General features: G+C 47.1%; 1 pseudogene; it reads right to left on the reverse strand.

Annotated features, from left to right (window-relative positions):
* Nucleotides 1-7,504: 7,504 nt before the first annotated feature.
* LOC147967485 (uncharacterized) overlaps nt 7,505-25,573 on the reverse strand; it is a 68,688-nt pseudogene continuing 50,619 nt past the window's right edge.

Consider the following 25,573-nt stretch of genomic DNA (forward strand, 5'->3'; position numbering starts at 1 on the left):
AACAAACACTTTCGGAGATACCTGTAATGTACCTTTTTAGCCACCCAGTTACGTTGTGACGTTTGGCATACCCAAGGCATTCCTACGGTATCTGGGAGTTGCACAATCTCATGGTCTAAGGAAATTATACTTGACATTCAGAAAAGCTACATCAAACGAACTACACGATCTTTGAGCTAAGCTTAGGATTGGGTCTTGTCCATCACATCATTCTCCTAATGATGTGATCCCGTTATCAATGACATCCAATGTCCATAGTCAGGAAACCATGACTATCTTTTGATCAACGAGCTAGTCAACTAGAGGCTCACTAGGGATGTGTTGTGGTCTATGTATTCACACATGTATTACGATTTCCGGATAACACAATTATAGCATGAACAATAGACAATTATCATGAACAAAGAAATATAATAATAACCATTTTATTATTGCCTCTAGGGCATATTTCCAACAGTCTCCCACTTGCACTAGAGTCAATATTCTAGTTATATTGTGATGAATCGAACACCCATGCAGTTCTGGTGTTGATCATGTTTTGCTCTACGGAGAGGTTTAGTCAACGGATCTGCTACATTCAGGTCCGTATGTACTTTACAAATCTCTATGTCTCCATTTTGAACACTTTCACGAATGGAGTTGAAGCGACGCTTGATATGCCTAGTCTTCCTGTGAAACCTGGGCTCCTTGGCAAGGGCAATAGCTCCAGTGTTGTCACAGAAGAGAGTCATCGGGCCCGACGCATTGGGTATGACTCCTAGGTCGGTAATGAACTCCTTCACCCAGACTGCTTCTTGTGCTGCCTCCGAGGCTGCCATGTACTCCGCTTCACATGTAGATCCCGCCACAATGCTTTGCTTGCAACTGCACCATCTTACTGCCCCACCATTCAAAATATACACGTATCCGGTTTGTGACTTAGAGTCATCCAGATCTGTGTCGAAGCTAGCATCGACGTAACCCTTTACGACGAGCTCTTCGTCACCTCCATAAACGAGAAACATTTCCTTAGTCCTTTTTAGGTACTTCAGGATATTCTTGACCGCTGTCTAGTGTTCCATGCCGGGATTACTTTGGTACCTTCCTACCAAACTTACGGCAAGGTTTACATCAGGTCTGGTACACAACATAGCATACATGATAGACCCTATGGCCGAGGCATAGGGGACGACACTCATCTTTTCTCTATCTTCTGCCATGGTCGGGCATTGGGCCATGCTCAATCTCGTACCTTGCAATACAGGCAAGAACCCCTTCTTTGACTGATCCATTTTGAACTTCTTCAATATCTTGTCAAGGTACGCCAATGAGGCATCTCGATCTATCTCTATAGATCTTGATGCCTAATATATAAGCAGCTTCTCCAAGGTCCTTCATTGAAAAACACTTGTTCAAGTAGGCCTTTATGCTTTCCAAGAATTCTATATCATTTCCCATCAACAGTATGTCATCCACATACAATATGAGAAATGCTACAGAGCTCCCACTCATTTTATTGTAAATGCAGGCTTCTCCATAAGTCTGCATAAACCCAAACGCTTTGATCATCTCATCAAAGCGAATGTTCCAACTCCGAGATGCTTGCACCAGCCCATAAATCGAGCGTTGGAGCTTGCACACCTTGTCAGCATTCTTAGGATCGACAAAACCTTCTGGCTGCATCATATACAATTCTTCCTTAAGGAAACCATTAAGGAATGCCGTTTTGACGTCCATTTGCCATATCTCATAATCATAGAATGCGGCAATTGCTAATATTATTCGGACGGACTTCAGCTTCGCTACGGGTGAGAAAGTCTCATCGTAGTCAACCCCTTGAACTTGTCGATAACCCTTAGCGACAAGCCGAGCTTTATAGATGGTCACATTACCATCCGCGTCTATCTTCTTAAAGATCCATTTATTTTCTATGGCTCGCCGATCAACGGGCAAGTCAGTCAAAGTCCATACTTCGTTTTCATACATGGATCCTATCTCGGATTTCATGGCTTCCAGCCATTTGTCGGAATCCGGGCCCGCCATCGCTTCTTCATAGTTCGAAGGTTCACCGTTGTCTAACAACATGATTTCCAAGACAGGGTTGCCGTACCACTCTGGTGCGGAACGTGTCCTTGTGGACCTACGAAGTTCAGTAGCAACTTAATCTGAAGTTTCATGATCATCATCAACAACTTCCTCTCTAGTCGGTGTAGGCACATCAGGAACATTTTCTTGAGCTGCGCCACTTACCGGTTCAAGAGGTAATACTTCATCAAGTTCTACCTTCCTCCCACTTATTTCTTTCGAGAGAAACTCTTTCTCTAGAAAGGACCCATTCTTGGCAACAAAGATCTTGCCTTCGGATCTGAGGTAGAAGGTATACCCAACAGTTTCTTTAGGGTATCCTATGAATACGCATTTTTCCGACTTGGGTTCGAGCTTTTCAGGTTGAAGTTTCTTGACATAAGCATCGCATCCCCAAACTTTTAGAAATGACAGCTTAGGTTTCTTCCCAAACCATAATTCATACGGTGTCGTCTCAACGGATTTCGACGGAGCCCTATTTAAAGTGAATGCGGCAGTCTCTAAAGCATAGCCCCAAAATGATAGCGGTAAATCGGTAAGAGACATCATAGATCGCACCAGATCTAATAGAGTGCGATTACGATGTTCGGACACACCATTACGCTGAGGTGTTCCAGGCGGCGTGAGTTGTGAAACTATTCCACATTTTCTTAAGTGTGTGCCAAATTCGTGACTCAAGTATTCTCCCCCACGATCTGATCGCAAGAACTTGATTTTCCTGTCACGTTGATTCTCAATCTCACTCTGAAATTCCTTGAACTTTTCAAAGGTCTCAGACTTGTGTTTCATTAAGTAGACATACCCATATCTACTCAAGTCATCAGTGAGGGTGAGAACATAACGATAGCCACCGCGAGCCTCAAAGCTCATTGGACCGCACACATCAGTATGTATGACTTCCAATAAGTTGGTTGCTTGCTCCATTGTTCCTGAGAACGGAGTATTGGTCATTTTACCCATGAGGCATGGTTCGCACGTGTCAAATGATTCGTAATCAAGAGACTCTAAAAGTCCATCTGCATGGAGCTTCTTCATGCGTTTGACACCTATGTGACCAAGGCGGCAGTGCCACAAGTATGTGGGACTATCATTATCAACCTTACATCTTTTGGTATTCACACTATGAACATGTGTAGCATTACGCTCGAGATTCATTAAGAATAAACCATTCACCATCGGAGCATGACCATAAAACATATCTCTTATATAAATAGAACAACCATTATTCTCGGATTTAAATGAGTAGCCATCTCGTATTAAACAAGATCCTGATACAATGTTCATGCTCAAAGCTGGCACTAAATAACAATTATTGAGGTTTAAAACTAATCCCGTAGGTAAATGTAGAGGTAGCGTGCCGACGGCGATCACATCGACCTTGGAACCATTCCTGACGCGCATCGTCACCTCGTCCTTCGCCAGTCTCCGCTTATTCCGCAGCTCCTGCTTTGAGTTACAAATGTGAGCAACCGCACCGGTATCAAATACCCAGGAGCTACTACGAGTACTGGTAAGGTACACATCAATTACATGTATATCACATATACCTTTAGTGTTGCCGGCCTTCTTATCCGCTAAGTATTTGGGGCAGTTCCACTTCCAGTGACCACTTCCCTTGCAATAAAAACACCCAGTCTCAGGCTTGGGTCCATTCTTTGGCTTCTTCCCGGCAGCTTGCTTACCGGGCGCGGCAACTCCCTTGCCGTCCTTCTTGAAGTTCTTCTTACCCTTGCCTTTCTTGAACTTAGTGGTTTTATTCACCATCAACACTTGATGTTCCTTTTTGACTTCTACCTCTGCTGATTTCAGCATTGCAAATACTTCGGGAATGGTCTTTTCCATCCCCTGCATATTGAAGTTCATCACAAAGCTCTTGTAGCTCGGTGGAAGCGACTGAAGGATTCTGTCAATGACCGCGTCATCCGGGAGATTAACTCCCAGCTGAGTCAAGCGGTTATGCAAACCAGGCATTTTGAGTATGTGCTCACTGACAGAACTATTTTCCTCCATCTTACAGCTGAAGAACTTGTCAGAGACTTCATATCTCTTGACCCGGGCATGAGCTTGAAAAACCATTTTCAGCTCTTCGAACATCTCATATGCTTTGTGTCTCTCAAAACGCTTTTGGAGCCCCGGTTCTAAGATGTAAAGCATGCCACACTGAACGAGGGAGTAATCATCAGCATGTGTCTGCCAAGCGTTCATAACGTCTTGGTTCTGTGGGACGGGTGCGTCACCTAGCGGTGCTTCTAGGACATAATCTTTCTTGGCAGCTATGAGGATGATCCTCAGGTTCCGGACCCAGTCCATATAGTTGCTGCCATCGTCTTTCAGCTTGGTTTTCTCTAGGAACGCGTTGAAGTTGAGGACAACATTGGCCATTTGATCTACAAGACATATTCTAAAGATTTTAGACTAAGTTCATGATAATTAAGTTCATCTAATCAAATTATTCAATGAACTCCCACTTAGATAGACATCCCTCCAGTCATCTAAGTATAACATGATCCGAGTTAACTAGGCCGTGTCCGATCATCACGTGAGACGGACTAGTCAACATCGGTGAACATCTTCATGTTGATCGTATCTTCTATACGACTCATGCTCGACCTTTCGGTCTTCTGTGTTCCGAGGCCATGTCTGTACATGCTAGGCTCGTCAAGTCAACCTAAGTGTATTGCGTGTGTAAATCTGTCTTACACCCGTTGTATTCGAACGTTAGAATCTATCACACCCGATCATCACGTGGTGCTTCGAAACAATGAACCTTCGCAACGGTGCATAGTTAGGGGGAACACTTTCTTGAAATTTTACGAGGGATCATCTTATTTAAGCTACCGTCGTTCTAAGCAAATAAGATGTAAAACATGATAAACATCACATGCAATAAAATAGTCACATGATATGGCCAATATCATTTGCTTCTTTGATCTCCATCTTCGGGGCTCCATGATCATCGTTGTCACCGGCATGACACCATGATCTCCATCATTATGATCTCCATCATCATGTCTTCTTGAAGTTGTCACGTCAACTATTACTTCTACTACTATGGCTAACGCTTTAGCAATAAAGTAAAGTAATTACATGACGTTTATGTTGACATGCAGGTTATAAATAAATAAAGACAACTCCTATGGCTCCTGCCGGTTGTCATACTCATCGACATGCAAGTCGTGATTCCTATTACAAGAACATGATCATCTCATACATCACATATATCATTCATCACATCCTTTGGCCATATCACATCACAAAACACTTGCTGCAAAAACAAGTTAGACGTCCTCTAATTGTTGTTGCAAGTTTTTACGTGGCTGCTATAGGTTTCTAGCAAGAACGTTTCTTACCTACGCCAAAACCACAACGTGAATTGCCAATTTCTATTTACCCTTCATAAGGACCCTGTTCATCGAATCCGATCCGACTAAAGTGGGAGAGACAGATACCCGCCAGCCACCTTATGCAACTAGTGCATGTCAGTCGGTGGAACCGGTCTCACGTAAGCGTACGTGTAAGGTTGGTCCGGGCCGCTTCATCCCACGATGCTGCCGAATCAAGATAAGACTAGTAACGGCAAGATAATTGACAATATCGACGCCCACAACTACTTTGTGTTCTACTCGTGCATAGTAACTACGCATAGACCTAGCTCATGATGCCACTGTTGGGGAACGTAGCAGAATTTTAAAATTTTCTATGCATCACCAAGATCAATCTATGGAGTCATCTAGCAACGAGGGAGAGAGGAGTGCATCTACATACCCTTGTAGATCACGAGCGGAAGCGTTCAAGAGAATGGGGTTGATGGATTCGTACTCGACGTGATTCAAATCACTGATGACTTAGTGCCGAACGGACGACAACTCCGCGTTCAACACACGTACGGTTGGGAGACGTCTCCTCCTTCTTGATCCAGCAAGGGGGAAGGAGAGGTTGATGAAGATCCAGCAGCACGACGGCGTGGTGGTGGAAGCAACGGTGATCTCGGCAGGGCTTCGCCAAGCGCTGGGAGACGGAGGAGTGTCACGGGAGGGAGAGGGAGAGGCCAGGGGCTTGCGGTTCGCAGCCCTCCCTTCCCCCCACTATATATAGGGTGCCTAGGGGGGGCACCGGCCCTAGGATATCCAATCTCCTAGGGGGGCGGCAGCCAAGGGGGGTGCCTTGCCCCCCAAGGCAAGGGTGGCGCCCCCACCCCTAGGGTTTCTAACCCTAGGCACAGGGGAGGCCCAAGGGGGGGTGCACCAGCCCACTAGGGGCTGGTTCCCCTCCCACTTCAGCCCATGGGGCCCTCCGGGATAGGTAGCCCCACCCGGTGGACCCCCGGGACCCTTCCGGTGGTCCCGGTTCAATACCGGTGACCCCCGAAACCTTCCCGATGGCCGAAACTGGACTTCCTATATATAAATCTTTACCTCCGGACCATTCCGGAACTCCTCGTGATGTCCGGGATCTCTTCCGGGACCCCGAACAACTTTCGGGTTACCGTGTGCTAATATCTCTACAACCCTAGCGTCACCGAACCTTAAGTGTGTAGACCCTATGGGTTCGGGAGACATGCAGACATGACCGAGAAGCCTCTCCGGTCAATAACCAACAGCGGGATCTGGATACCCATGTTGGCTCCCACATGCTCCACGATGATCTCATCGGATGAACCACGATGTCGAGGATTCAATCAATCCGTATGCAATTCCCTTTGTCAATCGGTATGTTACTTGCTCGAGACTCAATCATCGGTATCCCAATACCTTGTTCAGTCTCGTTACCGGCAAGTCACTTTACTCGTACCGTAATGCATGATCCCGTGATCAACCACTTGATCACATTGAGCTCATTATGATGATGCATTACCGAGTGGGCCCAGAGATACCTCTCCGTCATACAGAGTGACAAATCCCAGTCTCGATTCGTGCCAACCCAACAAACACTTTCAGAGATACCTGTAATGTACCTTTATAGCCACCCAGTTACGTTGTGACGTTTGGCACACCCAAGGCATTCCAATGGTATCCGAGAGTTGCACAATCTCATGGTCTAAGGAAATGATACTTGACATTCAGAAAAGCTACAGCAAACGAACTACACGATCTTTGAGCTAAGCTTAGGATTGGGTCTTGTCCATCACATCATTCTCCTAATGATGTGATCCCGTTATCAATGACATCCAATGTCCATAGTTAGGAAACCATGACTATCTTTTGATCAACGAGCTAGTCAACTAGAGGCTCACTAGGGACGTGTTGTGGTCTATGTATTCACACATGTATTACGATTTCCGGATAACACAATTATAGCATGAACAATAGACAATTATCATGAACAAAGAAATATAATAATAACCATTTTATTATTTCCTCTCGGGCATATTTCCAACACAAGGAAGTAAGAAGAAGAAAGAAAAAGTAAAGTGCCAAAGGCACAGCCCTAGGCCAACTACTCATGGCGGGTCCCCGAAGGGGCTCTGAATGGATTGGAAGCCACACTGTTGCCAGAGGCTAAGATTTTGCCGGATCGCGTTGAGTATCTCTCTTGCATCAGCTTCATTGTTTCTGAAGGTGCAATTGTTTCTTGCTTGACAAACTTCCAAGAGAGCTAGCATGGCTAGCGATTTTAATCCTTTCCTGAATGCCAACTGCGTTGCTTCTACCATGGTTGCCACCCTTTCCAGTGAACTGATCTTGTGGCTCCAAGTTGCTGGTTGACACGCCTGGCAGTGCTGCCAAGTTGCCAAGTTGGTCCAGACAGCCTTTGTGAAGCTGCATTCCCAGAACAAATGTTCTGCACTCTCCAGGTTCATTCGGCATAGTTGGCAAAAATAGCTGTTGCTCCACCCTTTGCGTTGAAGTCGATCATGAAGGAAATATGCCCTAGAGGCAATAATAAAGTTATTATTTACTTCCTCATATCATCATAAATATTTATTATTCATGCTAGAATTGTATTAACCGGAAACATAATACATGTGTGAATACATAGACAAACAGATTGTCACTAGTATGCCTCTACTTGACTAGCTCGTTGAATCAATGATGGTTATGTTTCCTAACCATAGACATGAGTTGTCATTTGATTAACCAGATCACATCATTAGGGAATGATGTGATTGACTTGACCCATTTTGTTAGCTTAGCACTTGATCGTTTTAATTTACTGCTATTGCTTTCTTCATGACTTATACATGTTCCTATGACTATGAGATTACGCAACTCCCGATTACTGGAGGAACACTTTGTGTGCTACCAAACATCACAACGTAACTAGGTGATTATAAAGGTGCTCTACAGGTGTCTCCGATGGTACTTGTTGAGTTGGCATAGATCAAGAATAGGATTTGTCACTCTGATTATCGGAGAGGTATCTCTGGGCCCTCTCGGTAATGCACATCACTATAAGCCTTGCAAGCAATGCAACTAATGAGCTAGTTGCGGGATGATGCATTGCAGAACGAGTAAAGAGACTTGCCGGTAACCAGATTGAGCTAGGTATTGAGATACCAATGATCGAATCTCGGGCAAGTAACATACCGATGACAAAGGGAACAACGTATGTTGTTATGCGGTTTGACCGATAAAGATCTTCGTAGAATATGTAGGAACCAATATGAGCATCCATGTTCCGCTATTGGTTATTGATCAGAGACATGTCTCGGTCATGTCTACATAGTTCTCGAACCCGTAGGGTCGCACACTTAAAGTTCTGTGACGATCGGTATTATGAGTTTATATGTTTTGATGCACCGAAGGTAGTTCGGAGTGCCGGATATGATCACGGACATGACGAGGAGTCTTGAAATGGTCGAGACATAAAGATTGATATATTGGAAGCCTACATTTGGACATAGGAAGAGTTCCGGGTGAAATCGGGATTTTACCGGAGTGCTGGAGGGGTTACCGGAACCCCCCGGGGGTTAATGGGCCTTGTTGGGCCCTAGTGGAAAGAGAGAGGGGCCGGCCAGGGCAGGCCGCGCGCCCCCTCCCCCTCTGGTCCGAATTGGACTAGGAAGTGGGGCCCCTTTCCTTCTCCTTCTTCCCCTTCCTTTCCCCCTCCTAGTAGGAGTAGGAAAGAGGGGAGTCCTACTCCTACTAGGAGGACTCCTCCTCCTGGTGCGCCCTACAGGGCCGGCCGGCCTCCCCCTTGCTCCTTTATATACGGGGGCAGGGGGCACCCTAGAACACACAAGTTGATCATTGATCTCTCCCAGCCGTGTGCGGTGCCCCCCTCCACCATAATCCACCTCGGTCATACTGTAGAGGTGCTTAGGCGAAGCCCTGTGACGTAGCTTCATCAACATCTTCACCATGCCATCGTGCTGACGAAACTCTCCTTCGAGCTCTACTGAATCGTGAGTTCGCGGGACATCACCGAGCTGAACGTGTGCTGAACACGGAGGTGTCGTACGTTCGGTACTGAGGATCGGTCGATCGTGAAGACGTATGACTACATCAACCGCGTTGTCATAACACTTCCGCTTAACGGTCTACGAGGGTACGTGGACGACACTCTCCCCTCTTGTTGCTATGCATTACCATGATCTTGCATGTGCGTAGGAATTTTTTTTGAAATTACTACGTTCCCCAACAGTGGCATCCGAGCCTGGTTTATGCGTAGATGTTATACGCATGAGTAGAACACAAGTGAGTTGTGGGCGATACTAGTCATACTGCTTACTAGCATGCCATACTTTGGTTCGGCGGTATTGTTGGATGAAGCGGCCCGGACCGACATTACGCGTGCGCTTACGCGAGACTGGTTCTACCGATGTGCTTTGCACATAGGTGGCTGGCGGGTGTCAGTTTCTCCAACTTTAGTTGAACCGAGTGTGGCTACGCCCGGTCCTTGTGAAGGTTAAAACAACACTAACTCGACGAACTATCATTGTGGTTTTGATGCGTAGGTAAGAACGGTTCTTGCTCAGCCCGTAGCAGCCACGTAAAACTTGCAACAACAAAGTAGAGGATGTCTAACTTGTTTTTCCAGGGCATGTTGTGATGTGATATGGTCAAGATATGATGCTATATTTATTGTATGAGATGATCATGTTTTGTAACGGAGTTATCGGCAACTGGCAGGAGCCATATGGTTGTCGCTTTATTGTATGCAATGTAATCGCCCTGTAATTGCTTTACTATATCACTAAGCGGTAGCGATAGTCGTAGAAGCAATAGATGGCGAGACGACAACGATGCTATGATGGAGATCAAGGCGTCGCGCCGGTGAGATGGTGATCATGACGGTGCTTTGGAGATGGTGATCAAAGGCACAAGATGATGATGGCCATATCATATCACTTATATTGATTGCATGTGATGTTTATCCTTTATGCATCTTATTTTGCTTTGTTTGACGGTAGCATTATAAGATGATCTCTCACTAAATTTCAAGGTAAAAGTGTTCTCCCTGAGTATGCACCATTGCCAAAGTTCTTCGTGGCGAGACACCACATGATGATCGGGTGTGATAAGCTCAACGTTCATCTATAACGGGTGTAAGATAGTTTTGCACATGCAGAATACTCGGGTTAAACTTGACGAGCCTAGCATATGCAGATATGGCCTCAGAACACTGAGACCGAAAGGTCGAGCGTGAATCATATAGTAGATATGATCAATATATATGTTCACCATTGAAAACTACTCCATCTCACGTGATGATCGGTTATGGTTTAGTTGATATGGATCACGTGATCACTTAGATGATTAGAGGGATGTCTATCTAAGTGGAAGTTCTTAAGTAATATGATTAATTGAACTTAAATTTATCATGAACTTAGTACCTGATAGTATTTTTCTTGTCTATGTTATTGTAGATAGATGGCCTGTGCTGTTGTTCCATTGAATTTTAATGCATTCCTTGAGAAAGCAAAGTTGAAAGATGATGGTAGCAATTACACGGACTGGGTCCGTAACTTGAGGATTATCCTCATTGCTGCACAGAAGAATTATGTCCTGGAAGCACCGCTAGGTGCCAGGCCTGTTACAGACGCTGCTGATGACGTTAAGAACGTCTGGCAGAGTAAAGCCGATGACTACTCGATAGTTCAGTGTGCCATGCTTTACGGCTTAGAACCGGGACTTCAACGACGTTTTAAACATCATGGAGCATATGAGATGTTCCACGAGTTGAAGTTAATATTTCAAGCAAATGCCCGGATTGAGAGATATGAAGTCTCCAATAAGTTCTACAGCTGCAATATGGAGGAGAATAGTTCTGTGAGTGAACATATACTCAGAATGTCTGGGTACCATAACCACTTGACTCAACTGGGAGTTAATCTTCCTGTTGATAGTTTCATTGACAGAGTTCTTCAATCACTGCCACCAAGCTACAAGAGCTTCGTGATGAACTATAATGTGCAAGGGATGGATAAGACGATTCCCGAGCTCTTCGCAATGCTAAAAGCTGAGGAGGTAGAAATCAAGAAGGAGCATCAAGTGTTGATGGTCAACAAGACCACCAGTTTCAAGAAAAAGGGTAAAGGGAAGAATAAATGGAACTTCAAGATGAATGGCAAACAAGTTGCTACTCAAGAGAAGAAACCCAAGTCTGGACCTAAGCCTGATACTGAGTGCTTCTACTACAAAGGGACTGGTCACTGGAAGCAGAACTGCCCCAAGTATTTGGCGGATAAGAAGGACGGCAAGGTGAACAAAGGTATATGTGATATACATGTTATTGACGTGTACCTTACTAGAGCTCGCAGTAGCACCTGGGTATTTGATACTGGTTCTGTTGCTAATATTTGCAACTCGAAACAGGGACTACGGATTAAGCGAAGACTGGCTAAGGACGAGGTGATGATGCGCGTGGGAAATGGCTCCAAAGTCAATGTGATCGCCGTCGGCACGCTACCTCTACATCTACCTTTGGGATTAGTTTTAGACCTGAATAATTGTTATTTGGTGCCAGCATTAAGCATGAACATTATATATGGATCTTGTTTGATGCGAGACGGTTATTCATTTAAATCTGAGAATAATGGTTGTTCTATTTATATGAGTAATATCTTTTATGGTCATGCACCCTTGAAGAGTGGTCTATTTGTGTTGAATCTCGATAGTAGTGATAGACATATTCATAATGTTGAAGCCAAAATATGCAGAGTTGATAATGATAGTGCAACTTATTTGTGGCACTGCCGTTTGGGTCATATTGGTGTAAAGCGCATGAAGAAACTCCATACTGATGGACTTCTGGAATCACTTGATTATGAATCACTTGGTACTTGCGAACCATGCCTCATGGGCAAGATGACTAAAACGCCATTCTCCGGAACAATGGAGCAAGCAACAGATTTATTGGAAATCATACATACTGATGTATGTGGTCCGATGAATATTGAGGCTCGCGGCGGGTATCATTATTTTCTCACCTTCACAGATGATTTGAGCAGATATGGGTATATCTACTTAATGAAACATAAGTCTGAAACATTTGAAAAGTTCAAAGAATTTCAGAGTGAAGTGGAAAATCATCGTAACAAGAAAATAAAGTTTGTACGATCTGATCGTGGAGGAGAATATTTGAGTTACGAGTTTGGTCTACATTTGAAACAATGCGGAATAGTTTCGCAACTCACACCACCCGGAACACCACAGCGTAATGGTGTGTCCGAACGTCATAATCATAATTTACTAGATATGGTGCAATCTATGATGTCTATTACTGATTTATCGCTATCGTTTTGGGGTTATGCTTTAGAGACAGCTGCATTCGCATTAAATAGGGCACCATCGAAATCCGTTGAGATGACGCCTTATGAACTGTGGTTTGGCAAGAACCAAAGTTGTCGTTTCTTAAAGTTTGGGGCTGCGATGCTTATGTGAAAAAGCTTCAACCTGATAAGCTCGAACCCAAATCGGAGAAATGTGTCTTCATAGGATACCCAAAGGAGACTGTTGGGTACACCTTCTATCACAGATCCGAAGGCAAGACATTCGTTGCTAAGAATGGATCCTTTTTAGAGAAGGAGTTTCTCTCAAAAGAAGTGAGTGGGAGGAATGTAGAACTTGCTGAGGTAACTGTACCTGCTCCCTTATTGGAAAGTAGTTCATCACAGAAACCGGTTCCTGTGACACCTACACCAATTAGTGAGGAAGCTAATGATGATGATCATGAAACTTCAGATCAAGTTACTACCGAACCTCGTAGGTCAACCAAAGTAAGATCCGCACCAGAGTGGTATGGTAATCCTATTCTGGAAGTCATGTTACTTGACCATGATGAACCTACGAACTATGAAGAAGCAATGGTGAGCCTAGATTCCGCAAAATGGCTTGAGGCCATGAAATCTGAGATGGGATCCATGTATGAGAACAAAGTATGGACTTTGGTTGACTTGCCCGATGATCGGCAAGCCATCGAGAATAAATGGATCTTCAAGAAGAAGACTGACGCTGATGGTAATGTTACTGTCTACAAAGCTCGACTTGTTGCGAAAGGTTTTTGACAAGTTCAAGGAGTTGACTACGATGAGACTTTCTCACCCGTAGCGATGCTTAAGTCTGTCCGAATCATGTTAGAAATTGCCGCATTTTATGATCATGAAATTTCGCAAATGGATGTCAAAAATGCATTCCTGAATGGATTTCTGGAAGAAGAGTTGTATATGATGCAACCAGAAGGTTTTGTTGATCCAAAGGGAGCTAACAAAGTGTGCAAGCTCCAGCGATCGATTTATGGAATGGTGCAAGCCTCTCGGAGTTGGAATAAATGTTTTGATAGTGTGATCAAAGCATATGGTTTTATACAGACTTTTGGAGAAGCCTGTATTTACAAGAAAGTGAGTGGGAGCTTTGTAGCATTTCTAATATTATATGTGGATGACATATTGCTGACTGGAAATGACATAGAATTTCTAGATAGCATAAAAGGATACTTGAATAAAAGTTTTTTAATGAAAGACCTCGGAGAAACTGCTTATATATTGGGCATCAAGATCTATAGAGATAGATCAAGACGCTTAATTTGAGTTTCACAAAGCACATACCTTGATACAGTTTTGAAGAAGTTCAAAATGGATCAGTCAAAGAAAGGGTTTTTTCCTGTGTTACAAGTTGTGAAGTTGAGTAAGACTCAATGCCCGACCACTGCAGAAGATAGAGATAAAATGGAAAGTGTTCCCTATGCTTCAGCCATAGGCTCTATCATGTATGCAATGCTGTGTACCAGACCTGATGTGTGGCTTGCTATTAGTTTAGCAGGGAGGTACCAAAGTAATCCAGGAGTGGATCACTGGACAACGGTCAAGAACACATCCTGAAATACCTGAAAAGGACTAAGGATATGTTTCTCGTTTATGGAGGTGACAAAGAGCTCGTTGTAAATGGTTACGTCGATGCAAGCTTTGACACTAATCCGGACGATTCTAAATTGCAAACCGGATACGTATTTATATTGAACGGTGGAGCTGTTAGTTGGAGCAGTTCTAAACAAAGCATCGTGGCGGGATCTACGTGTGAAGCGGAGTACATAGCTGCTTCGGAAGCAACAAATGAAGGAGTCTGGATGAAGGAGTTCATATCCGATCTAGGTGTCATACCTAGTGCATCGGGTCCAATGAAAATCTTTTGTGACAATACTGGTGCAATTTCCTTGGCAAATGAATCCAGATTTCACAAGAGAACCAAGCACATCAAGAGATGCTTCAATTCCATCCGGTATCAAGTCCTGGTGGGAGACATAGAGATATGCAAGATACATACGGATCTGAATGTTGCAGACCCGTTGACTAAGCCTCTTCCACGAGCAAAACATGATCAGCACCAAGACTCCATGGATGTTAGAATCATTACTGTGTAATCTAGATTATTGACTCTAGTGCAAGTGGGAGACTGGAGGAAATATGCCCTAGAGGCAATAATAAAGTTATTATTTATTTCCTCATATCATGATAAATGTTTATTATTCATGCTAGAATTGTATTAACCGGAAACATAATACATGTGTGAATACATAGACAAACAGATTGTCACTAGTATGCCTCTACTTGACTAGCTCGTTGAATCAATGATGGTTATGTTTCCTAACCATAGACATGAGTTGTCATTTGATTAACGGGATCACATCATTAGAGAATAATGTGATTGACTTGACCCATTTTGTTAGCTTAGCACTTGATCGTTTTAGTTTACTGCTATTGCTTTCTTCATGACTTATACATGTTCCTATGACTATGAGATTATGCAACTCCCGATTACCGGAGGAACACTTTGTGTTCTACCAAACGTCACAACGTAACTGGGTGATTATAAAGGTGCTCTACAGGTGTATCCGATGGTACTTGTTGAGTTGGCATAGATCAAGAATATGATTTGTCACTCCGATTATCGGAGAGGTATCTCTGGGCCCTCTCGGTAATGCACATCACTATAAGCCTTGCAAGCAACGCAACTAATGAGCTAGTTGTGGGATGATGCATTGCAGAACGAGTAAAGAGACTTGCCGGTAACGAGATTGAGCTAGGTATTGAGATACCGACGATCGAATCTCGGGCAAGTAACATACCGATGACAAAGGGAACAACGTATGTTGTTATGCGGTTTGACCGATAAAGATCTTTGTAGAATATGTAGGAACCAATATGAGAATCCAGGTTCCGCTATTGGTTATTAACCGGAGACGTGTCTCAGTCATGTCTACATAGTTCTCGAACCCGTAGGGTCCGCACACTTGAAGTTCTGTGATGATCGGTATTATGGGTTTATATGTTTTGATGTACTGAAGGTAGTTTAGAGTCCTGGATATGATCACGGACATGACGAGGAGTCTCGAAATGGTCGAGACATAAAGATTGATATATGGGAAGCCTACATTTGGACATCGGAAGAGTTCCGGGTGAAATTGGGATTTTACCGGAGTGCCGGAGGGGTTACCGGAACCCCCCGGGGGTTAATGGGCCTTGTTGGGCCCTAGTGGACAGAGAGAGAGGGGTCGGCCAGGGCAGGCCGCGCGCCCCTCCCCCTCTGGTCCGAATTGGACTAGGAAGGGGGGGGGGGCGACGCCCCCCTTTCCTTCTCCTTCTCCCCCTTCCTTTCCCCCTCCTAGTAGGAGTGGGAAAGAGGGGAGTCCTACTCCTACTAGGAGGAGGACTGAGGGAGTCCTGGATTAAGGGGTCCTCGGACAGCCGGACTATATACTTTGGCCGGACTGTTGGACTATGAAGATACAAGATTGAAGGCTTCGTCCCGTGTCCGGGTGGGACTCTCCTTTGCGTGGAAGGCTAGCTTGGCAATTCAGATATGTAGATCTCCTTCTCTGTAACCGACTCTGTGTAAGCCTAGCCCCCTCCGGTGTCTATATAAACCGGAGGGTTTAGGCCGTAGGACAACAACAATCAGAATCATGGCTAGCTTCTAGGGTTTAGCCTCTACGATCTCGTGGTAGATCAACTCTTGTAATACTCATATCATCAAGATCAATCAAGCATGAAGTAGGGTATTACCTCCATCGAGAGGTCCCAAACCTGGGTAAACATTGTGTCCCCCGCCTCCTGTTACCATCAGCCTTAGATGCACAGTTCGGGACCCCCTACCCGAGATCCGCCGGTTTTGACACCGACATTGGTGCTTTCATTGAGAGTTCCACTGTGCCATCACGATAAAGGCTTGATGGCTCCTTCGATCATCGGCAACGATGCGATCCAGGGTGAGGTTTTTCTCCCCAGACAGATCTTCGTATTCGGCAGCTTCGTACTACGGGCCAACTCGCTTGGCCATCTAGAGTAGATCGATAGCTATGCCCCTGGCCATCAGGTCATGTCAGGCGCACCGCACAGTCACGACGAGCATGACTTAGCTCTGCCATCGGACGGTGTTCGGGAGATCGCACCTGCGGTTACTCCGGCCCTCAATCCAGAGCAGATCATGCCATCCGAGGACGGGTGGATGGACCCCGCCACGGAGGCCGCACACTCAGCGGAGATAGAGCCGAATACTGACTTCACCTCCTATGAGACCCGTGTTACTGGACCCTTGGATTCGTCCCCGGCCATAGGCTCCGAACCGCCTGCGTCCGTGCCTATCCAATCTGATTGGGCACCGATCATGGAGTTTACCTCCGCGGATATTTTTCAGCACTCGCCCTTGGGCGATGTGCTAGATTCATTGAGGTCTCTCTCCTTGTCAGGAGACCCTCGGCCGAACTATGTCTGGCTCGAGTGGGAAGCGGACGACGAAGGAATTCGTTCCCCACCCACCACCCACTTAATAGCCATTGTCGACGACTTAACCGACATGCTTGATTTCGACTCTAAAGACATCGGCGGTATGGACGACGATGTAGGAGAGAAACAGGAACCACCACCCACAGGGAGCTGATAGCCACTTCATCACACGATATATACATGGTGGATACACCCCAAGAAAACAACGACGAGGAACGGGAGGATGCTGCGAAGGATAGTCCCCTTGAGAAGCAACCAAAGCGACAACGTAGGTGCCGCTCCAAATCCCGCCTCAGCAAAAACAGCGATAACAGCTCAAGAAAGAATAATACTCTGGTCCACTCCAAAGGAAACGACGACCACATGGACCCAACGATGGAGCAGGATGAGCCAGCGGACGGCGAACATAGTACAGAGCCGCTGTCCGATCATGGCGACACCGAGGGTAAAGCTCATCAACCTGTCTCCGGAGAGGAGAACAGTCTGGACGACGATGCACACATCATCCCGGAAAGGCACTTGGAACAAGAGAACCTCCATAGAAGGCTTATCATCACCGTGAGGAGCCTGAAGATGCAGAAGCAAAGGCTTAAGGCCGCGCAGAATACGTTCAACAGCAGATGGAACAAAGTGCTTGACACTGAAGAAAAGTACGGCGGCAGTCGCCAGACAAAGGGCTATCCAAAGCGCAAGTTGCTGCCTGAATTCGACGACGAGGCTTTAGAGCCCATTCAGCCGAAAAATAAAACGGCCGATCAGCCGGATCGACCAGCCCGTGGCCGCGACAGGGCGGCTAACGACATCGCACACAAGTCAGCACACGATTTACGTGAAGACCTGCACAAAAAAGCCGGTATGACCAGGTCCATCTACGGATCTAGGAAGCGCACTCCGGCATAGAATCATGGCCGTCCAAACGACTATACTGATCGAATAACAGCTCGGAATCAAAACCAAACGCTACAACCGTCCGAAGGATGCCATGACACATCCAAATACAAGGGTTCCGTGCACCCCCTATGCTTCACCGGTGAGGTGCTGGACCATGAATTTCCAGAGGGATTCAAACCCGTGAACATAGAGCATACGACCGAATGACAGACCTTGGGGTCTGGATTGAGGACTTAGCCTTCAAATCCACATGGCTCGCGGAGATGATCTCCACGCCATCAAATACCTGCCCCTCAAGTTGAAAGGACCAGCTCAGCACTGGCTGAAAAGCCTCCCCGAAAACTCAATTGGAAGCTGGGAAGAGCTTGAGGATGCTTCTAGGGCCAATTTTCAAGGGACCTATGTCCGACCTCTGGACGCAGACGATTTAAGTCACATAATTCAACAGCCCGGAGAGTCAGCCCGAAAGCTTTGGAACATATTTCTCACGAAGAAGAATCAAATCATCGACTGCTCGGATGCCGAAGCCTTAGCGGCTTTCAAGCATAGTGTCCGGGATGAATGGCTCACCAGACACCCCGGCCAGGAAAAACCGTGGATAATGACAGCCCTAACAAGCCTTATGACCCGCTTTTGCGCCAGCGAAGACAGTTGGCTGGCCCGTAGCGGCACCAGCAACCCAGACACATCCGAAGTCAGGGATGGCAACGGGAAACCGCGACGCAATAAAAGCAAGCGTCGAAACAACGAAGACAGCCCAGAAAACACGGCGGTAAACGTCGGATTCAGGGGCTCTCGACCCGGTCAACGGAAAAAGCCATTTAAAGGCAGCAAAGATGGACCGTCCAGCCTAAACAAGATTCTAGACAGATTATGTTAGATTCATGGCACCTTCGACAAACCTGCAAATCACACCAACAGAGAATGCTGGGTCTTCAAGCAGGCCGGCAAGCTAAACGTCGAACACAAGGGGAGGGAGACACCAAGCGAAGACGAGGATGAGCCTCGCCAGCCGAACACTGGGGGACAGAAAAAATTCCCACCAGAGGTCAAAACAGTGAACATGATTTACGCAACTCACATACCGAAGAGGAGGCGCTAGCGCGCACCCCGAGACATATACGCCGTGGAGCCCATCACCCCCAAGTTCAACCCTTGGTCGGCCTGCCCGATCACTTTTGATCGCAGGGATCACCCGACTAGTATCCGGCACGGAGGATCGGCTGCCTTGGTGCTAGACCCAATAATTGATGGATACCATCTCACCCGAGTCCTTATGGACGGCGGCAGTAGTCTTAATCTGATATATCAGGACACCATCCGCAAAATGGGGATAGACCCGACAAGAATCAGCCAAAGCAATACTACCTTTAAAGGAGTAATACCAGGCCCAGAGGCCCGCTGCACGGGCTCTCTAGTACTAGAGGTTGTATTCGGTTGTCCTGACAACTTCCGAAGCGAAGAATTAACCTTCGACATCGCTCCATTCCGAAGCGGCCATCACACACTACTCGGGAGAACGGCCTTCGCTCGTTTTAATGTAGTACCGCATTACGCTTATCTTAAGCTTAAGATGCCCGCCCACATGGCATCATCATAGTTAGCGGAAACACAGAGCGTTCCTCATGTAAGGGGGAATACGTGGTGGCTCTAGCAGCCAATCACTGAACGACCTCTCCAACCAGACAAAATGATCGGTCGTCAAGACCGCGGACACGGTTACACGAGTCCGGCGCACCACTAGCTGTAACAGCTTAGATAAACCTGAGATTGAGTCAATGGATACACGCCCATAGGTGGTGCTAGGGGCTTCCCGCATGTAAAAAGGGCTATAGTTCGGCTTGACCCTATTTAGATTGCATTTTAATGGTTCATTAAGAATAACCAATTTTTCACACGAAGACTTTCACCTGTGTTTTCTCTTTTATAGATGATCATCGTGCTACACCCTTCCAGAATATGGCACAATGGAGACACATGCGCAGACGTGCAGCAGGGCCCCGCTCAAAGGCTTCTTTTTAGATTAAGACCATGTGTAAACCTTTTTTACTGTCTCTTGTTGCTTCACTCCCTCCGGATACTCAACACACCGAAAGGGATGCTGGCGTTATTGACATTTCGTTACATCAGACTAATGCAAGTACCTGGAAATTCAGGGCTCATAATCGAGGGCGTTACTCAGCCTAGTATATGTTGTAAAGTCCGAATACCTTAGGGAGTGTTGCGTCGCGAGTTTGGCCTTATATGCATCAGCTCCGAATCATGTCTTTGGTCAATAGTTGGGTTTGCCCGGCTCCTGTGTTTTGCTACCTTACGTTCCGCTCTATCGGCTAAGGTGGCACCGGGAGAACTAATGCGATTGTGCCCTGGTTCATCTGGATGAGCACCTCAGTAGAGAAAGCCGAAAACTGACTGTCATAATAAAGCGCGGGACTGGTCAACCACTCGATGACTCAGCGGAATCTTCGCGATTCCTCCGCATTAACGAAGGACCGGTTTCCCGGTCATGTATGTATGCGCATCATATTCGGATGAGCGCGGAAGTACCAGGGGCTATATAGTAGCCCCACCGTCAAACTCCTATGGCTAAGTGAAAGTGTTAAAGCTATATAGTCCGATTGCCTTGTTCGCCGCGCTATCACGTCCTTAATGGACCAAGACGTTGGGTCAAGTGTGAATACGCGCTTTTCCGAACACCACCGCATTATGTGCGTGGGGGCTGAAGCCGACGACTGCAAACTTTCAGGTTATATACATACATACCGCACAGGAGGCATCATAATACTTTCAAGAAAAAGTATAAACACAACCTTTATAATCCAAATAGTATTGTTTTTACAATTGGGATACATGTCACTCGAACATGATACTCTTCGAGCACTGAGCCTCTATTAAACGAGCGCCTTCTAGGACTTCTTCAAAACAGTGCTCAACCGAGACCTGGCCTACGGCCGGATCCCGGGTTACAATAGCGGTAGCCTCCATCTCTGCCCAGTATGTCTTAACACGGGCAAGAGCCATCCGCGCACCCTCTATGCACGCCGACCTCTTTACAGCGTCGATATGCGGCACAGCACCAAGGAATCATTGCACTAAACCAAAATAACTATTCGGCCTTGGTCCCTTCGACCAAAGATGATCCACGACAGACCTCATGGCAAGTCCGGACAACCTATGGAGCTCGGCCCACTTGGCCATTTGTTCATTTAATAGCAGCAGACGTGTTGGAGCACTGAACTGCGACCAGAACAATCTTTCCACTTCATGATATTTCTGATCTTTGAAAAACCCAGTTGCATCAGCAGCGCTCATTGCCAAGTCCAAGTACACGTCTGCAGCACTCCATAATTGATCCAGAGGGGCATACTTCGGATCTCCGAACTTCGTCCGCAAAAAAAAGGGCTTCCCAGCCGTGATATCTCCAGCTTGACGGAGCTCCTCCTTTGCCGCTCTGATTTGAGAGCGGGTTTCCTTGGCTGCTTCCACGGCTTTCTTCAGGTCAGCCGCTTTCGCTTGGCTTTCCTTTTAAAGAAGCTCATATCGGCCGGTGGCATCTTTTAGCTCAACAACCATCTTGGCTATTTTATATTCGCTCTGGCGATGAGCAGCCTGTTCGGCTCTTAAGTCTTCGGCTGCCTTTAGGGCGGCCGCATCACTTCTCCTAGCTTGTTCCTTGGCTCGGGCAAGTTCTGCCCGAAGGGTCTCCACGGCGACAGCTCCATCTACAGTCACAGCATATTATAGATACTAGCATCATGCTCCTCTTAATATTTGTTGACCACCCGAAGATACATACCCTGTGCCTCGTCAAGCCGCTTGTTCACAAGCACAATGTCGGCATCTGCCGCGTCAAGTTGCCGCCTCAGTCCGGCAAACTCAGCAGTCCGGCCAGCCATCGGACCCTCAGCCGCCTGCACATGAAAGCAATGCGATCATTACCTAGGACTATGATCCTTTGTTTGCCGCCTCTGGATAGCAATCAGAGTCTCAGGGGCTACTATCTGTATAGAGAACACCTAGCGTGTGCGGTACCGTCAAAACATTTATATATTACTTTGCGTACCTCAAAGCCTCTTAGCAGGATCGTAAAAGCCTCATGCAACCCACTTTTGGCGGATGAAATCCTCTCAACCACCATACCCATTAAAGTACGATGCGCCTCTGAGATAGCCGCTTGCTCCAAAAGACCCATCAGTGTGTCCAATTGTGCACCGGACAATCCCAGGCTCTTTCTGTTGCTCTCCTTAGGATCCGAATACTTTGGACTTTGGGTGGCCGAAGGGTTACCTTCTAGCCTTGGCGGATCAAGATAAATCCTCCGTGATGACACCTCAGGGTCGTCCGCCCCAGGAGGCGGGGAGACAGGAGGAGGCGTTTCGCTCCATCATCTCCGGAAGAAGATCCCCCGAAGACGAACTCTGTCGAGAAGGGCTACGAGCCGGATTGCAAGATATATGTCCCGGTTATTGTCCTCGGAGATAAAGAAGGATATATTTACCAAAAGTACTGTTGTTCACTTACAGCTCGGTGGAGGGCTGGCCTCCTTGCAGGCACTGTGCGGTAAGGACGCCCTCCGGGGCAGGGCCCCATGGTGAAGGTTTCTTCCCTCGCTTGGAAACCTTCGTTTCCAAGTCTTCAAAGGCGGTCCTTTTCCTTCCTTGGGGAGAGGGGATTCTAGATTCACGGAGACACTAATTCCCCCAGTTTGGATGAGTAATGCGTGAAGCCCTCTTTCGGCTTCTTTATTCCTCCCTTTATCTTCCCCTGATGGCACTTGATAAGGTGTGTGCTCAAGCATCCTGGCTAGTACATGATCCGGTGAGCCTTCGGGAAGGGGGGCCGAACACCTGATCATCTCCGCCTTTCTTATCCAGTCCTGGCCAAGAGCGATTTTTTCAGAATGATGTTGTGACAAATAAAAAGACATCATGTTCTGCCACGGAATTACTTACGTGGGTATCTAGACGGTTGTAGTTGAGACCCGCATCCTCGGTGGTGTCCGGACACTTTATTCGTGATTCAAGAACAATCCATACATCTCTTCGAGCGTCATGCCGAAGAATTGCTGAATAGTTCGCGGTCCTTCCGGGTTGAACTCTCACATACGGAGAGATTGACGTTGGCATGGCAGGACCCGGCGAACTAGCATAACTTGCATTACCTTGACAAGACTGACATCCCTCTTGAGGAGATCTCGGATGCGACTTTGCAATGTCAGCACGTCATTAACTGGCCCCCAGTCCAGCCCCTTGTTGACCCATGACGCCAGTTGCGGCGGGGGGCCCCGGGCGGAAGGCGGGGGCAGCTGCCCACTTTGTACCTCGGGGAACTGTGATGCAAAACCACTCCCGCTGCCATAAGTTGGACACCTCCGGGAAGGAACCCTTTGGCCATAGAGCATCGGCGCCTTTGCTTATTATGGCACCTCCGCATTCTGCGTGTCGCCCATCGATCGTCTTCGGCTTCACATTGAAGGTCTTGAGCCATTAGCCGAAGTGTGGGGTGATGCGAAGGAAGGCCTCACACACGACGATAAATGACGAGATGTGAAGGATGGAATCTGGAGCTAGATCATGGAAATCGAGCCCGTAATAGAACATAAGCCCTCTTATAAAGGGATCAAGACTAAAGCCTAGCCCTAGGAGGAAGTGGTAAACAAATACGACACTCCCGTTGGTTTCGGGAGTGGGGATGACCTGCCCTTGAGCAGGCAGCCTGTGCGAGATTTCGGCGGTCAGATACTTGGCTTCCCTTAGCTTCTTGATGTCCTCCTCTGTGACAGAGGAGGCCATCCACCGACCTTGAAGGTTGGATCCGGACATGGTTGAAGGTTCGAAGCGCTTAGCCTGAGCCTTGGGTGTTGGAACTTGAGGTGGGAGAGGGGAAGGATCGAGCGCGAGAATAAAAGGACAGGCCTTGGCCCCTTTATAAAGAGGGTGAATATCAAGCGTCCTCCGCGTGGCCGTTTGGAACTTGCCTAAAATCGAGGAGTCATACTAACAAGCACAATTGGGTTACCCACACCTATATTGATGAGAATCCCGTGATAAGGGGAACACGATCTCTGCTTCGACAAGACGTGTCAATAAAACCGCCTCGTAACACGTGCAGTGGCAGGCTGGGAAAAATGGTTCGTAATGACCAGACCACGGTAGGATGTCACGCTATGACAGGTTGTCAGTAGATTAGATTTGTGGAATATTATACTATCTACGGTGGTATGTGGAATTTGTTTTACAGATCCGGACACAATCCTTGTGTTCAAAATCTTCTATGGATTATTCAGAGAAGGAAAACGCCTTGCAATGCCGAAGACAATCTGCGCGCCGGACTCCACTACAAAAAAAGACACATCTGTGACATTTTGGGTCGAACGAAATTTTTTTTCTGTCATACATATGACACTTCTATGACGATAATTGTGACAAAACCCGGTATCATCATAGATGTGGTGGGCTCCTACTTCTATGACAAAAAATCATGACATAAAATGGGCTTTTTGTCCTGGGCGGGCCGGAGATGCAGCTGCGTGACATTCTTTGGGCCGTCCATGACGGAAAAAACCGTGGTAGAAGCGAGGGGGAGGAAAATTTCGGGGAGTTACCGATTACGGTGGGAGGTCGGGGGCCGAGCGATGCACGTTTCTCTTGTACACGTACGCGCGTGTGTGCGAGGCGTTGGCTCTAACTGAACCCAAGCGAGGCGTTGGGCTCTAACTGAACCCGAGCGATTGCACTGCAGGCTACGCGTTACTGAACCCGAGCGATCGATCGGTGGCTGTTAACTGAACCCGATCGAGCGATTCCTTCACTACTGCTGCTAACTGAAGCCGATCGATGCTGCCTCTGGGATGAATAGTGAGTGTTACGGGGGGGGGGGGGGGGTTGGATGAATAGTGAGCGGTGGCGTTGCCTCTGGATGAACAGGACCCCGTGGTGTGGTGGAGGGCTGGATGAACAGTAGACTGTGGAGGGGCGCCCGTGGAGGGGTGGTTGAACAGGACCCCGTGGTGTGGAGGGCTGGATGAACAGTAGAAGGTGGAGGGGTGCCCGTGGAGGGGTGGTTGAACAGTAGCCGGTGGAGTAGCGCGCGGTGGAGGCTGGATGAACAGGAGCCCGTGGTGGCTGGAGGAGGTCGACGGTAGCCCGTGGAGGCTGGAGGAGGTCGACAGTGGAGATGAACAGTATCCCGTGGAATCCCGTTTTGCGGTCCGCCACACCCCTCCCGATGAACAGGATCCCCGTTTCGACCGTAGCGCTCCAACACAAGTCCGTTTCCTCCATTTTGCGGTACGCCATACCGCTCCCGATCAACAGAACCCCTGTTTCGACCGTAGGAGGTCCGTTTCGTCCGTTTTGCGGTACGCCACACCCCTCCTGATCAACAGGACCCCCGTTTCGACTGTAGGAGGTCCGTTTCCTCCGTTTTGCGGTACGCCAGACCCCTCCCGATCAA

Source organism: Triticum urartu, chromosome 5A (genome assembly GCF_056163025.1).
Source record: "Triticum urartu cultivar PI428250 chromosome 5A, HENAU_Tu73, whole genome shotgun sequence".
NCBI classification, from domain to species: Eukaryota; Viridiplantae; Streptophyta; class Magnoliopsida; order Poales; family Poaceae; genus Triticum; species Triticum urartu.